This window comes from Pleurodeles waltl, chromosome 3_1 (assembly GCF_031143425.1).
Source record: "Pleurodeles waltl isolate 20211129_DDA chromosome 3_1, aPleWal1.hap1.20221129, whole genome shotgun sequence".
Taxonomy (NCBI): Eukaryota; Metazoa; Chordata; class Amphibia; order Caudata; family Salamandridae; genus Pleurodeles; species Pleurodeles waltl.
Genome location: NC_090440.1, coordinates 1639541726 through 1639559109, shown reverse-complemented (window position 1 = coordinate 1639559109; position 17384 = coordinate 1639541726). Strand labels below are relative to the sequence as shown.

General features: G+C 40.7%; 1 protein-coding gene across 2 annotated transcripts in view; it reads right to left on the bottom strand.

Moving 5' to 3' along the window:
- Positions 1-17081, bottom strand: part of DCAF17 (DDB1 and CUL4 associated factor 17) — a 444850-nt gene extending 427769 nt beyond the window's left edge. The window contains exons 1-2 of one of the 2 annotated variants that reach the window (XM_069225322.1): positions 16928-17081; positions 5233-5327 (exon numbers count right to left, since the gene is read on the bottom strand). The gene's annotated coding sequence lies outside the window, so the exon portion shown is untranslated. The remainder of the gene's footprint in view (positions 1-5232; positions 5328-16927) is intronic. The other variant, XM_069225323.1, reaches the window with a different exon arrangement.
- Between the last annotated feature and the right edge of the window lie 303 nt (positions 17082-17384).

Here is a 17384-nt window from a genome sequence, read left to right as displayed (position 1 = left end):
TTGCAATTGAGAATTACTTTGATATATTTTCCTTTCATTCCTGTGACTATTTTTAAACGTGTGCCTCCAACCTACTAATCTCCTCTCTCAGGAACCTTGTGGTGAAGTAACAATAAATGTCTTCTTTAAACTAAGAAGTGCATTCCAGAGATTGTTTTCAGCTCGGTCATTAGTGAAAGCAAAAAACACCGTCCAACGGCAAACCCATGCTTCACACTCTAATGTCTTGTGATTGGATTCAGGTTGAGAAGGAGAGCATGAAGCAAAGACAATAATAGCATGTTCCTTCCTGCCAGCCCCACTGGGAAAGAACAGCACCCATCCCCAAATGACTGGCATCCACCGTCAAAAAGCATGGTTTGTCAGCTATGAAAACTGATAATGCTGGAGCTGAGATAATCAAGGACATAATCTTAGGAAAAGCTTAATTCACACATTCTGGCCATTCATACTTTTTTCCCTTTTTCAAAAGATTACAAAGGGGTTGCACCACAAACTCATAACTGTGTATGAAACAAGAATAATACTCACAAAGACCACCCAAAAAGAAACATAATGTATCCTTATCCTTGGGCAAAGCAATGGCTTGAACAAAAGGTATTTTTGGTTTAAAACCCTGGTCTGATACAGTGAAACTGTGACTCGTGACACAGCTGTATCACGAGAACATAACATTGCCACTACATCACACCAAGTAAGTCAGATTGTCCTGCAATTCATAACTGAATGCTGATTAAGCATTTTGGAATATGGAAAGAGACAGTGCAGTAGTGATTGGGGGATTCCAAAACGTTAAATGCAGTATCCCATTAATAAAGAAACAGCTATGGGAACAGTAGGATGCAGCAAATATGACAGTATGGGATTATGAAAGTTATTCTTTATGACTTTTCAGAAGTTAGGTTTCTACTCCTACAAAGGCAGCCAGGACATCTCCTACACCACTACCTGCCCCACGCTGCTCTCACAGCACAGAGCCTTGAAAGGTAACAAAAGGCAACAAAAACAACAGGTAACAAACAATTATTGGGTTTTATTCTGGTAATTGAATTGTGGGAATCTTACTTCTCAATAGAAATTTTGCCACCAGATGGTCTAACACTTGGAATTTAAATAAATATATTATTTATATTCAACAACTCTACTGGTTTCACCAATGTTTATTTTCCACTGTTTCCAAGTTGCTAATGGATAGTCCTGCAAACCTAGCCATTTAACAAATAAGCAGCAATACCACTTTGAGGCACATAAATAACTTGTTAATTAACCAACAGTTTTCAAATAGTCTGTTACCATGGAGTACCGCAAGCTGAGCTGTACTAATATACAATTATAAAATAAATAAATCAATATATGTCTGCCTTTTTGAGCCCTTCAATCAAAGCCTATGGGGATTATGAGATTATGAGAAGTGACTTGTTGATTTTAGTTGGTAAACACAAAATCTAAGAACAATGGATTGACTCACACATGCCCGGTGACAGATGACACCTTCAGCCTTTAATTACTGTCTCACAAGCAAAACTTCACATTATGGAGCATCCTGTGTAAGAGCAGGAAATAGTGTTGGTCTGCACAGGCTTAGGGGCATTATACCTTAACTTTATTATTAATGGTGCTATGCACAGTCTTTCATATGTGTTTTAGAACTTACCAGTGCATACTAGTAAGGAACAAATAAGTAAAAAACAAAAGGTTCACAAAATCTATTTCCATACTTTCTCCACTTTTGCATTTACTAGTTCAAATTCCTTCATAAAGTTAAACAGATTCCACAAAGAAAAGGATTCTCATTATACTCTATCACACTTTGACATTTTTCGACACAAGTCAATTTGGCAATCCTTGTTTTCATTACAACCACGATCTTATGTGAGTGACTGAAGGGGTCATGCCCTAAAAGCCCCCAATTTGAGTTGATGCTGTGCAGGAGGTATGGAGCACCAAACAGAGGTCACTGTTGTGCAGCTGACGGCCATCTCTGTCCAGTGGAGAGGAAAGGGGGGGGGGTGGATGGATTTTTACGTTGAGCTGCTTGTGATATAACTGAGTCCGGCTTAGGCAGTCTAATTAAACATGTCAGTGAGTCGCCAGGAGCGTTATATTTTTTGTCCAGTGAATTTTTTTAATAACTTTGAGGCCTTCTTTCCAAATAAAATCTACAATAGGAATTGCCCGAACAGATATCTTGGTGCGCTCTTTAAAGTCGTAAAGAAAAATATCTGATTGTTTGGTGACTATCGGAATTTGAAATCTTTTGGCTGCTCATTCCATAATATTATGGAAGCCACCGATGTCATCTGGTGAGAATCCATTGGTAGTGGCATGTAAGGGATGGTATTTGGATGAGCTATTCATCAGGGACTGAAATAGTGTCTCTAATGTGCTAGGGGAACAGGCAAAACCTTACTGTGTGAGGTGTGAGATGGTTAAATTGTCTCTGTTGGGGATTTACGTTTTACTGCTATCAAGGATAATGGAATACATGATATTTTTGCTAATGAGATGGATTCCAATGATGATGTTGTTGACGGTTCCCTAGTCCATCGGTGATATTAATATTCTTGTTGATAGATCTTCTCGTGTTGACGTTGTTTCTTTCATTGACAGGTCCCTCGTTGATGGTTTTGTCAATTCTTTTGCTGTTTCAGACAGGGCCGTTGTCAACGGTAATGTCGCCATGGATGGGGCTTTCTCTTGGGAAAGTATTCTGGGTGTGGTGATCATCATTGGTGATAGAGGGGATGTTGAGATGATCATGGGTGAGGATGCTGCTGTAAATGTAAACGTTGAAGTAGTAGTAGTCATAGTAGAAGCTGCAGTCGACAAAGTGAATGCTGAAGTAGAAACTGCCATCAAAGATTTTGTTGATGATGGTAATGATTTTGATGTTTTCCTGATATGAGACTCTTTTAGGGAAGGGGTGGAGGGCTCAGAATGAACTTTTTCTCATGAAACATTCTCCTTTCTTGAAGAAGAGGGACGTTCCTCTTATCTTTCAGAATGTCCAGCACAGCAATGTTGGGATTTTTTTCCTAGGTTTATGAGGTGATCCTGGAGACCCCTTTACGCCAGACTTACCCGGTTTGCAAGTGGTTGCAGTCTTTGAGGACCCCCCATCACTGTCCTCCTCAGATGGAGGGCATTCTTTAGATTACAGCTTTTGGATTTACAACAATAGCCCAGCCTCTTTATTCCCTCAAAGTCTTTTGGGAAAAAGTGCAGCAAATTTTACAGCCTTTCACCTTGTGCCCCGAATGAAAGCAGTAGATGCAGTCCTTATGTGGGTCATCTGAATGGAGCATCATTTTCCCACAGGTGCCCCAGGGTCTAAATAATCCTTTTTTAGTTGGTTCTGACATGTTCATTTAGTCAGAATATATGTAAATATATAGAACAAATGATGACCTGAAGAGAAATCTCCTCAAGCTTGAGAAAAAAAGCAGTAAGCTTAGAAGAGATCAGGGAGACTCCCATCACACAACAGGCAATAGAAAATCTGAGAGACTGTAGCCTCTGTGGTGGAGGTTTTAGAGGGTGCTGTCGCTTGATTGGCTAGGCTTAGGGTCATTTTTAATAACACAGATCGACTATTAAAGTCATTGTCCTTAACATTAACTTCAATGTAAATTTTTCTCTACTGCTTTTCTATGGTACTGTGGTACTCCTACTTCGACTAGGGGAAATGATTCAAGCCTGTGAATCTCTGAAAGATCCAATACTGGAGAAGATGAAAATATACAGCTATTAGGATAAACAAATATGATCCAACGAAAAGTTGCCAATGTTATGTGAATTTATATAGAAAGAAGAACAACATGTGAATGGATGCATGGGCCAAAGAACACTGAGTATTTGTGCCCATTTTGAGATTCTGATACGACTGTCTGCTAACTTATTCTACGCAGTTGATATATAGATTGATGAGAGGTTACATTGTTCAAGAGGCAAACAACTATTAGAACATTGGAATGTTGGGAGTCTATTGAAAACAATGGAGTGTTCCGGGCTTCTAATAGAAGCACGGAGCTCCAACATTCCAATGTTGTTTAGGGCCTCACAGAGCCCAAGGGGATTTCAGTCTCCTCAGGCTCAGTGAGGTCTTTGCTTAATTTATTAGAATATTCTGCCCTCTAGAGGTGGAATGTTCTAATAGCCTTATAGCCCTCCGTAGCTGGGCTATACTGGTCATTAAAGACCTGCTCCCTTGTTAAAGGCACAAGCCTTTAATGACTGGTATAGCCCCGTATGGCAGGCTCAAAGGCTATAATGGAAGGTTCTACATGCAGAGTAAAATGTGAACATGATCGGAAGAGGTCAATTATGCCAAGACCAGGGCGCAATCATATGGTAAATCATCCTGAGGATAGTTATAAGATGTGGATAGGACTAATCTTAACTTCTACAGAAATTGAAGTGACAACAGTTACAACCCAATAATATTTACATCGCAGGTAACAGAAAAGTCACAGAACCAGAGTAGATCTTAGAAGACAGGCAAAATCACTTGTGCTCTTTTTTGCACTGTGTATAAATTACTCAACAATGTGAGGAGTGGTAGCAAGCTAAAATACAAGAATACATTGAAACAGGGAACTAAAAAAAATCAACTGCAAGTAGGGGACTGTACCTTCATATGAGAACAGGCTTTCAGGCCCTCCCTGTATAGAAGTAATGAAGTTTTCTTAGTTATGCATGATCTACACTGAAGTAACTGTAGAGAGATGGGCATGTTTTGGCAGCAACTTTAAGCACATGCTCATTAAGCAGTTGAGGAGTCAAGGCTTAGCTCAAATTTAAAACATCAAGGGCAACAGGTTTCTAGAGTCTCCTGAACTGGTTTTGTCTGGTAAAGTTGCTGAAGGTGATTACTGTGACTAAGTCCCAGCTTACTTCATATCACTGTGACAATAATATTTGCAGTTCTTATCTTTCATTCAACAAATAAGTACATTTGGAGACCTGTAGTCTTTGTTCTGTGCAATGGAACTGTCATGAAAACAATGATTTGTAAAACGAAAAGCTCTGAAGTAAAAATGTACCCCTATGACATGAAACCATTTGCTAAAACTAGTTATGAGATGCAAGAGTCTATTGATAACAGCCTCTAAATTGCAGCATGAGTAATAATTATTTCCCATTGATGAGGGGATTAACCCAATGTTTCACAGACTGAACATGAACCGATGTGGTTTGCAAAAATATAAAGATGCCTTTAAATTCTGTATTTACCTTGTCACATTTTCCAGTGATTCAAAGAAAGAGGTCAAATGTCAGGCTGCTTTTTCTTTAAACATAGGGAATGGTGTTTACTTTTCTTTCTCTGGCTGCAAAGTGACAGAAGTTTTTAAAGTAAATTATATGACAATGTAGGATGTTATTTTTGCAGTACACAACAAAATGTAAATATCTATGTATCCAACAGTTATTCAAAGCAAAAGTTAAAAATTAAGCACTTTTGCAATTCTGAAGTGTCCTGGAAAGAGATTTTAATAGGATCAAAACAAATCAAGACCCTCACTCAGTGATGCACAACGGGTTTTCACAAACACCTGATTTCTACACATTATCATTGGTGTACTATATAGTTTTATCAGAAAAACTGTATGTCTGTGCAAATCTAGTGGCCAATTCAGTGGAACACGTGCTACCTGTAAATGACAACGTGTTACCACACGATGCTTTGGTTACATTAAAAAATCGTCCCACCCAATGTCCATTACGGGTAGGTGTGTTGTGAAGGTTGAAGGTTTGTGGTTCTAAAAAGTGGGTTATGGTTCTAAAACGTTTGGGAACCTCCTGACTAACCTATGTTTATCATCTTCCATGCATTGTGAGTAAGTGCTGAGGCAGATGGTATAATAAGAATAAAGAGCTGTTAACACCTAATAGGATACGGGCGGCATGATTATCAGCACTACCCCCCTGACCTCATTAAACCCACTTTCTGTGTTTGCTTCATGTCCTGCATCACACTCTCACTATTTTAACCTACTGGTTAAAATGTAAATAGTTAATGTCTGCATTATGAGCATTCCGACTGGCTGAACGCTTGAAACTTCCTCTGCAAAGTTGAGACCTTGTAAGGAATACACTGCTGGCAAATGGAAAATAAGAATTAGGACTGCATAATTCACCTTAACATACAAACGAGTGACACATCAAGCAGACCTAACTATATTCTCCCTATCCAGAATAGAAAAACAAGAACCACAATCAACCAGCGCTGACAGAAAAAACCCTTGTCTACCATTTGCACTACAAAGCCAGTAACTGATTGTGTTCATGGTGGGAACAACGACACACATAAATGCTAGGAACGGAAACGTTGTGCTAAAGCTATTCTAAAGCTATTCTTTCCCTCTTCTTTGCCTACTGTTTCGGAAAACAGAATCAAACTATACCCATTCTCACACAATTCTCCCATACAATTATCACTTTAACAAGTCTCTCAACTGCAGTCTTCAAATCCTGTACACTGAATAGTCTTAATAGTCTTTCCAAACTTCACACAGGGTTGCAGTTCAGGAAACAGCAACCAATCTGTTGAATAACAGAAAAAACACAAGCACTGGTAAAGTCAACAGCTTTGCCATGTAAAGGAAAGTGATTCATCAAAGGGGGTATAGATGGCAGCCAATGTGATAGATGTCTTTTCACTGGGCACCATGCCGTCCTTTCAAAGTCGGATCCGAGGTCCTACAAGGGGACCCAATGGCAGGACTACATATTCTCGGAGCCAGGGACCCAGATATTGCTGCCATTACGTCAGGGCCGGTGAAATAAACCCGAGGACTGGCATGACGTCAATGGGACCTGCACACAATCTCAACTTGGCGCTAGGAACTGCATGACAGCATGGGTGCAGTGGGATGTAAAAGAATGATAAAAACTCTGCTGCTAATGATGAAAAAATAAGGGGGTCAGGTAAAAGGTGGTGTCTTCTCTCCTCCTATTTGTCCCTTCTTGCAAGGTGTAATGGCAGAGAACTGCTTCCTTGATCCACAGAGAGGCTCCTTTGTGCGCAAACGGAGGCACACCCACTTACGCTCGGCAAAAAGAATGAGGCCCAGAAAAAGACAGCAGAGATGAAGCAAATTCAGAATCTACTCTGAGGGGGATAATGGAATAAACATAATAAAGTACTCTATAAAGCTCTGGCAAAACAGAGGGGAACGCAGAAGGGGCAAAATGATGAAAATATGTGGGTCGGGAGAATGGCAGAGCTATTGAGAGAAGTTTGCAATGGAGAAATAAAGTCGCACAAGTAGGCTAGACATGAGCCAGTCGGAATACCACAGCTCAGCGGGCCTCATTTAACAGTCAGGCATGGCCCAGCCCACAGAAACAATGCTAAGGACACTGCGGTTGCTAAGGACACAGCGGTAGCCAAAGAAAAGTTAGTATAGTAGAGATTTCAAAATCAAAGGAATTGTTGTACTTAAAAATAGATTCAGGGGCCTCAGGCTTAGGGCGCTTGAAGGAAGACAAGCATAAGTCTGCAGAGAGTATCACACACAGAAACTTCACTGAAGATGTTACATTCTAAAGTGGCAAACCTGCAAACAAGTCAGCCTGTCAATGACCTCACAGCGCAAGGTTGTTTTCTGGAAAGGAGAGCAACAAAACATTCCAAACAATGTGCACAATGGCCAAATCTTCTGGTGTTGGGGGGGAATTTTAACAACATTCTAGATGTAGTCCTGGACTGTTCTCATTATTCTCCAATAACACAGGGGCTATGGAGCTCAAAGTGTGATTGACCCATTGCCATCTAGATAATTTGTGATCCTTCAGCCACTGAATATTATTAATTTAATTTGCAGGTCCAACATTTACTCATCAGACTGGATCAGAATGTCGGTTCAAGATCATTACAAACAGCATTTATCATACTAAATATCTGAGGGACATTTTCAGATCATAATCCCTTATTATTGGGTATGTGTCTGCGGGTGTTGCTTTCTCCAGTCCCTATATACAAACCGTGTAGTAGTATGCTAGAAGACTCTGCTTGTAAGAATACACTGTCAGAGCTCATAGATGCTTAAGTGAAAACACTGAAACGGGTTCTTCCCAATTGGTACAATGGGAGTCCTTCAAGGTTGTGATTTGTGGCAATGCATTTGAGCAGTGGTGGGAAGACACACAGCTATAGCTAGCGATTTGACTGCATTAGAATATAAATATGTGTCTCTGAAGAAGGACGTTATGCAGGACCCCACAAGCATAGACTGACTGACCCAAGCCAGAGAAGAACATGTCTCCTTAATGGAAATAGTGTGCTATCATGACGACTCCACTTATGCAACTCACTTGGGTACTGAAGGGGACAGAGCTAGTATACTACCTGCTTGGTTAATCGGAGCAAAACAACTGGTGCCCCTGTAACAATGAATAGGGGGCGACCAGTGGACTGTTCTCCACACACAAGAGATCAATAGAAAATGTAAACAAATTTTTACTCTACCTTGCATAATAATAATGATAAATGCACACCAGCTAGCATCACATGCTTCCTGTCCAAGATTACTCTCCTCGAGGTCTCATTCCAGAGCAGAGGGTGGTCATGGATAAGCTGATTACAGCCAAATAAGTAAACATGGCCATTTTAGAATTGGCAGCTGGGAAAATGCCAGAAATGGAATCTCCTGGCTAAGTTCTATTAAACCTTCATAAAACAGCTTGCACCTCAACTGGTAATGCTTTCAAATGCAGCACTCGAGGTAGTAATTAGTCAATTAGTAAAGCACCTGTAGTCTCTTTCCCCCAAACCTACGAGAGAAACGTTACAGATGGGGTCATATACACCACTTTCCAGTCTCATTCATTCATTCAAGCTTTATTTCGGCAAAATACCATAAAAGCATAACATACACATTAATAAATCATCAGAAATCATTAAAAGAGCTGTTAAATTCAAACCGAAGCTAAATCATCGTCATGTACTATGTTCAATTTTCAAAATTTGTTTAAAAAAAGTTAAGAACTTCATAAAGCACTTCATACACAGTAATAGATCCTCAGTAATAGTTAAGTGGAGTTCATCCGCAATAATATTATACAACATACACATAATCTAAAATATGAGATTAGTAAGAACTATAATAAATATAAAACACATAAATTCTATTTTTGAACATACATAACAAGCGGATGATCAAGGCACAGTTATAAGCTTTTCAAAGTTATGCATTAATAATCAAAGATTTGTTTCTAGTATGCCAAATTGCCTCTAAGAACTTTGCCAGCGCCAGGCCACAGTCCCATGCGTACTTGATCTGCAAATCCTAAGGTCTGAATGTTGATCCCTAAAACACAGGATTTTGCAGAGTGGGCTTATCCAACGTGCCCTCTGGTTTTTATACGCTGGACAGAAGAATAGAACATGGGCAATGTTCTCTTTGGTCTTGCAACCCATCAGGCATAAATCTAGTTGACTTCAGTTTGCTTCCATCTAGAAGTAAGGGCGCGTAACGGTAAAGATCCAATTCTAAATCTAATATAAAGTGCTCGTGCTATGGGAGATGTAATTATATCCAAATAGTGCTCAAATTCATAATGGCACTTAGCTGATAAAAAACTGTCTGTCATACTGGCAGACGGAACCGATGCCAACTCTACTACTTGCAGATTAGTCCAACAGACATTCTTCAAAGTCTGTATAGCACTCTTTGGAAGGTGAAGAAGATCAGGCCAGTACAAACCCAACCCAAGTTTTTAAAAAGTGTTTTTCACGGATCTACACCATAGGATGTTTTCAATTTGTGGAGCAGCTAACATCGCCCTGAGCCATGCTCTATACGGATCTAAAGTTTCTATGGACCATAATCTATTCCAATACTGCAATGGCCTCATAGCTGCTATATCTACAATGAAATATAAATTCATATCCAGTCGAATAGGCAACGTTGGAGAACTCAGGGGGATCTTTAGCAAGTTCTTTAAAAATACATTTTCCGCTCTCTTTAGATCCTGCAATCTGCCATGACCCCATAACACTGCACCATACAGGGCTCCCCCTCTGGCTTGACTTTTCTATATTTCCATCGCTGGAGTAATAGAAAAACTAGAAGATCTACCCACGAATTTTAAAATACCCCCTGCCTTTTGCTTCAGGGACATGGTACACTTGGGCTGACCATTTATGGAAATCCTCCAACCTAACTCCCAAACAATTAAAATTAGAGACTCTTTCTAGAATTTCACTACCTAGGGATATCGTTTCCTTCACTCTATATTTCATATCACCAAAAACCATGTATTTGGTCTTGGTAGCATTTATTTGTAAGCTGTTCTCCCTAAAAAATCCTGAAAACTTATCAAGGAGCCTAGCTAATCCAGAGGCAGTTTGTGATTGTAATAGAGTGTCATCTGCAAACAATAGGCACAGTGTTTTAACCCAGCCCAGCTTTGAGGCATCATTATCACAGTCATACGAATAGGGTATACAACTGTTTATAAAAAGTAAAAAGAGCCTGAGAGCCAACACACACCCCTCGTCTTACCTCTTTCTGGGAACTCTCCCCTAAATTCCCCATTTGGCCCCCACCTTACTCTAGCATAACTCTCGGAATATAATTCCTGGACACCGGCCCTACCCAAAATCTCCCATAATTTGATTTGGGGAACCGGGTCAAAAGTAGACTTAAGGTCCACAAAGGCAACAAAGAGTGTCCCAGCATCCAGGTCCACCGTCTTCCATTTAATTGTAAGAAAGCGGAAGACCTGGTCTACTGTACTCGTTTTCCACCTGAAGCCCGTCTGTAGGTGTCTTAAGATGTCATTTTCTTCTATCCATTCCTCAAGCCTACCCAAAACCTGGTAAGAAAATATTTTCTGCAAATTGTCAAGCAAACTTATTGGTCTATAATTGCCTGGGACTGACCTATCCCCTTTTTTGTAAATAGAGACAATTATTGCACCTTTCCAGGAGCGGGGGTGATTGCTACCTGTCAAAACAGCATTGGACACGCTGTTTATATAGGGGCCCCAAAATGTAAGATCAGATTTAAACAAATCGGATGGAATTCCATATGGGCCAGGCGCCTTTCCTGATTTTTGGGCCTTAATGGCTATCTCTGTTTCTCTTAGAGTAAACGGTGTAAGCCCACCTACGCAAGTGTTATCAATCACCCTTGCACTCCCTGTGCTGGTTGGAGGCACACACTCCTGCCTACAGAGTTTAGTAAAATAATGCGTCCAATCATCAGGTGGGATATGACAATCAGGTCTGGGATTATCTTTTCGCCCCCTTTGGGCTTCCAATGACCAGAACTGCTTAGGGTTACTTTCCTTAGTTGCTACTAACAATTCCTGCCAAGTTGCCTCCTCCCATTTAGTCTTACTAGTCCTAATTACAGTGGCATACTCTCGCCTCGCCAAAATAATAATTGATCTATCTTTTTGTTTGATTGCCTCCAAGAGTCTGTACTTGGTCGTTTTACACACTTTATTACACCATCTATTATTTGTCTATTTTCGTCTGTTTATTTCCTTTGCTGACTCTGAAAAGTAGCTCTTTCAAAGAAGAAAAGAATTCTGCATTAGTGGCCATAATCTGATCTGGAGTGTGTGTACTAGAAACAGTGGCTAAATGATAAGTTGAGACTAAGTTGTGCATTTTAGCCACTGATTCATTTGAATTTGTAAAAGTCTCCCATTTTATGGCACGTACTAGAAACAGTGGCTAAATGATAAGTTGAGACTAAGTTGTGCATTTTAGCCACTGATTCATTTGAATTTGTAAAAGTCTCCCATTTTATGGCACGCTTTTTATTTGTCACCACTATGGGGAGCATATCATCATGCTTCTGCTGATTGTCTTTTTAGCAGAAAACCACCTATCAAACACAACCAAAATAGGTGAGTGATCACTACAGCGTTGTTCTCCCACCATAAGGTCTTTGATTTCATGCCAGATCTTTACATCAATGAGCACAAAATCAATATGACTACTATATGACCCTCTAAGAAATGTTGGAATCGATGGAGTGTCTGAAGGAAAGCGCCCATTTCCTGGCCAAAGTCCATGTGTTATCATACATTCAATGACCTGCAGCGCCCTGGCACTGGATTTTGACTGTTTTTTAATATTGAAGAAGCTGGATTTCCCCATATAGAGTCCTCTACCTGTGTTAGCTCAGAAAAGAGGGAGTTAGGCTCTAGGGACACATTAAAATCTCCAGCTACAATAACAAAATGTGAGGGAAGAAATTTCTAGACAAGAGGACTCAGCATACTAATAGAATTAGTAATTAGGCTTGGAGAACCTGGTCTATTATATATACATTGACACACAGAAGCAGGGGACCCTGATGCAACTTAATTGAAACTGCCAATATATTGGCTGAGTCTACATGCATTTCTTTCATTTCACCCACCTGGGAGATTTTTACCCAGGTAATAAGGCCCCCAACCTGCTCTCCCAGCTGCAGATGGAGTAGCCTTCTTGCAAAATGAGGTAAACCCTTGTCTGTAAACATTTGGAGTGGCCCGCAATTCCTGAAATAAGCAAATGTTAAAGCTATTGATAAACTGCCCCACTCTGCATCATCAATCTTATTTTGTATGCCAGTTATATTCCATTAAATTAATGCAGGGTTAGAGAACCCATGTCCCACATTATCATTCTTTAGGAACTCACAGCTAGGGATTATGTGTGTTCTCCTGTTGATTTCTACCTTGTTTGATTCTTCGGCTTGATCAAATCCCCTAGGAGTAGTTGATTGCAAGATCACCCTAGTTTCTATTTGGAGATTATTTACATCAACATGTAAGTTGTTATTTACAGGGGCAGATGATAAATGCAGTCAGTCTATGTCTGACAGATTATCTGCTTGCATTGTTCTCAACAAATTCTCTTCTCCATTAGAGTTTATGCACTCCCTCCTGGCAGTCATAGAATACACCGCCACAGATTGAATACCTCCATCATCATTTGTTTATGCTCTGTTACCTCTTTTTATAAGCCATTAATAACATTAACCACTTTTTCCTGGGTGAACACTCCATTAGGCTGGAGGCTAGATATTTCCGCAGTCGAGTCAAGTTTACTGGATCGTGTCAAGTGGTCAAGAGTCTCCAGTGGCAAAAAACATTTTTACAAGGAATTTCGAGGATAATTGCACTACATGTTGGGACACCGTCAGCATTACTACGTGGGGGGCTACTTTTACTAGCCTCTGCGTTAGATTCACCAGATTCCCCTGTTAACAACAAACCTGCCAAGCTGTCTTTCTTGCAGGCAATATTTCCCTTGTTTTGCAATTTAGGTTTAAAAAGGGTGAGAGTGAACCACTTTTCAACCCCTTAGAGGTTCGCTTCTCTTTCCCCTTTAATATAGACGCTTCTTCTTCAATTAATGAGTCAATTTCATTTGTTACACAATTACTGAGATTTTGAGGAATTTTGTGAATTTTGGATAAAGTTGCACCCGCAGCAGGACTCCTTTTTGCCTTACGCTTCCCCATAATGTAACTTGAATTTGAAAAGGTAGTAGTGTTTGGAAGAATTAGTGACCAATCCCTACCTTAAGACCAAGAGGAATGGCCCAGCCTGGCCTCAGGTGGTCTCTGATGGGCATGGCCCATGCGTGTCCCGCACTGCGGTAAGGCAGAAGCACTTTTATGCGCTATTGGAGCAGGTTCCTGTTGCCGCCCCCTTCTCCCAAGGGCTCCTGGGAGACCGAGTCCCCTTGAAAACATCCTGGTCTCAATACGGACAATAACATTTTGAGTAAAGTTTTAGCCAAGAGATTACTCTGCAGTATATGGGTGTTGGTCCATCCAGACTAAAATGGATTTATCCCAGGTCACAGTGACTCTCTAATACATTAGGAGGGTGTTTAGAGCCTTGGAGGAAGCACCACCACAATGCCTTCACCTAGTGCCTGATATAGATATTGTCTGATGAGTTACTCCGTCACAACGGTGACTTATGTCCCGTCCGCTAAAATCTAAATCCCATTATATCCTATGGGATTTAAATTTCAGCAGACGGGATATCCAACACCGTTGTGAAAGAGTATCTAAATCAGGCCCATAGAGTTCCTTCCACTTAAAATGCCTTTGATGCATTGAGTTGGCTATATTCCTTTCAGGTACTGAGGGAGTTTCATCTGGAAGGGACAGTGATTAACAGATCACCCAATTATATATGTGAAACCTACCACCAGTATCCGTGTGGGTACACGGTAATGTCTAATGTATATCGTATGCTGAGAGGGACACAACATGGCTGTCCTGCTTCTGTTTGTGATTGAGCCATTCTCAATAAAACTAAGTAATGAGGTCAATGGGGTATCCCACGAGGGAAGCTCTATGCAGATATGTTCCTTGCCATTAAAGATGTACAGGCTGATATGATAGCTATTACGGCAGCAATCTACAAATTCGAATTCATGGGAGGCTTAAAGGTGAACTGGTCAAAGTTCTGCGTGGTCCCCATGACACAAGGTCTACACCCCATGAGCTTGGGACCATATCAGCCTAATATAAAATGGGAAATACATAATTGTCACTACTTTGGCATCAGGGTTTACCAAACTGATGCGGATATACTTGATTGCAGCACAGTGACGGTGATAACGTTGCTACATACCTCGATTTCCTTCTAGAAAATGCTGTCACTATCAATCACTGGACGGGTTGCTTTGCCAAAAACGGTGATGTAGTCCTGCCTATAAAACTACTCAACCAACCTACCAGTATTATTCCCTACGTCAATAGTTTTTGAGCTGGAAATCTTTCATGGCAATCAGATAAGGAGCGGCACGAGCAGATGAAGGGTGGTGCTGCACAAATTAGATTTCTAATACCACAGGGTGGACTACTACTACCTGACTTCAAGCTATACTATCCATCCACTCAATTGTGATAAGGCTTGCTGGTTGGGTGATAGGCACATATCATAAACATGTATCCCAGAGGCTAAAATTGGTGAGGGTAGCTTGCATCACCGACAAGAGGGAAAAAATGGGAAAGCGGAATGAAAACCATTCTGTGTACCTTCAGAAAGCATCGAGAAATGCCAGATTTAAGTATATTCAGTTAAAATTTTATGACACTGAAGAAGATTGACAATATATTCCCCAACAACGACGCTGTTCTGAAGCGGGCACAAATAAGTAGGATTCTTGAATATGGAATGGAAAAGCCTAGAAATAACCAATTATTGGAAGGAAATGACAACCACACTTGAGAAGTTAGTGGGGTGTAATGTCTTGAGAAGTATGGAGTGTTGCGTTGTTTTACGTTTTTGCTGTCCAGAGTATGGGGATACTAAATTCGGACCTCTCACCATTGTTAACCAGAAGAACATTAACAAGAGAATATATAAATATCAATAAAAATTATGACAAAACTCCGTGATAGTTCGAGAGACAAATAACATATGGTAGTACATCGTAGGGTCATTTTTTATTTTGCCACTAGAAGTAAAGAAATAGATAGGATAAGCAAAATCGTAATACTAATACTGGAGATCTCCAACATGCCCTACCCTATATGACACCCACCTAGAAAACACCAAATAAAATCCAAATCAAGAGTAGTGTGACAATAAATTACGCACACGAGTTACTTAATAGCTTCATGTTATATAACAGTCAATTGGAAAAGCTACTGGGTAGTGGGTTAATGGTTAAGATATACAGAAGTGGATAACAAAGAAAGTGGCGAGGAAGTAAAGATGGGTAGAGCAGTAGATTAAAGGTGGGTCGATAAGAGGTAGTAAAGAGAGTTAGAGCCTGGAGAGTAAAAAAGAGAAAAGCAGAGTGTAGTGGATAGATCAATAGGAAAAAAGACTGTTGAATTAAGGCTAGTAATTATGGGTAGCGCAGGCAAAATAAAGATGGGTACAGCAGGAGAATACAGATGAGCACAGCAGAGGTAATGAGAGGTCTAGCAAAAAGTTTAAAGGTAGTTAGAGTAGGAGAGTAAATTTGGGGAGAGCAGTTGGACAAAATAGAAGTAAAGCAGGGGTAGCAAAGCTAGGTAGAGCATTGTGAGTAAAATGGGTAAAGAGTGAGTGATGATGGATACAGCAGGGACTGTAAAGGTGGGTATAGCTTGTGACGTAGAGATGGGTAGAACAGAGGAGAAAAGGGGTAGAATAAGCAAATCCCAAAAGTTTAGTATGATAGTGATGATCACGAGTAAAGAATGAGTAGATGGGGAAGGAGCAAGGGGAGTCATTTTCGATAGAGCAGTGAGACTAAAGATGAGTGGGGCACAAGAAGTAAAGCTGGGTGGAGTGAGAGGAGTAAAGATGGACGGACTTCTGATACAAAGGATGGGTAGCCAGAGGTAGACAAAATGAGTGAAAAACGGGGTCTGAAAAAAAGCAGAGAACAACACAGATGGTGGTAAAAGAACAAGGGAAGTAAATATGAGTAGATTGGGAAAGAGAAAGGAGAAGTAGAGAAGTGGGTAAACATGTGGAAAGCAGGCAGGGTAATAACTTGGGGCGGGTGTGATACAGAGGGGGATAAAGATGGAAGGATGGGAATAAAAGATACGTTGAATACATTACGTCATTTTTTCTAAATCCTCAACAGAAATTCCATTGAGGGTAGCTACACATAAGCGCTCTACTGAAATAGCTCTGCAAGCGGCCCCTTTTGTGTACATGGACGTATGAGGGAGAAGGTATTGTGGATTGAGTGGTCAGAGATAAAAGCTCTGTTGGCGAATCGAAACCTTCTCCTAGATTTCATAATTAATGCAGCAGGTCGGCGTGGAAGCTACAGATGGGTTTTGTGGTTTCTCTGGCATACTCTCAATTGTTCAGAGTGCAGTCACTCACAACGGACCCTGCACAACTCTGCAAGCTCACCTCCTATTGCAGAATAAATCAATTGCCAGAAGTTAAACTCGACAGGTTAAGAACGTTGCATTCAGCAGCACACCTTCTTCTATAAAAGTACCTGGTAGGTAAGAAAAAATACTGCAGAAATAAATCGGCTCCCTTTCTTCATCTCCAACTCTCGTCTAAACTATACATTCAGCATATTATGTGTTTATGTTTAGTCTCACCACTTATTGCCTAAAAGATTATGTGGAGGCAGCCATATTGCGTGTGACGAAATGCAGACTGGGTGGCTCTCGGCAGTTAAGAGCGCTATCGGCGCTGCTTCCATCACCAACAACGTGGGGGAAGCGTGATTAGGTCACAGTCCACTCGCTGGGGCCACTGAGTTTCTGTGCGCTCACGATCTGATGCTGGTGTCCTCCGGCGCCACAATTTCAAGTAGGCGGCTTCCGGTCCTGCGCGGCTCATTTAAACAGCAGGTGCTGCTCCTGCCTTTGCTTATGCTGTCCAAATTTTGAATAACTGTATAGCTGCCAAGGTTTAATTTTGCTTCTGTGTGACATGTTCACGTT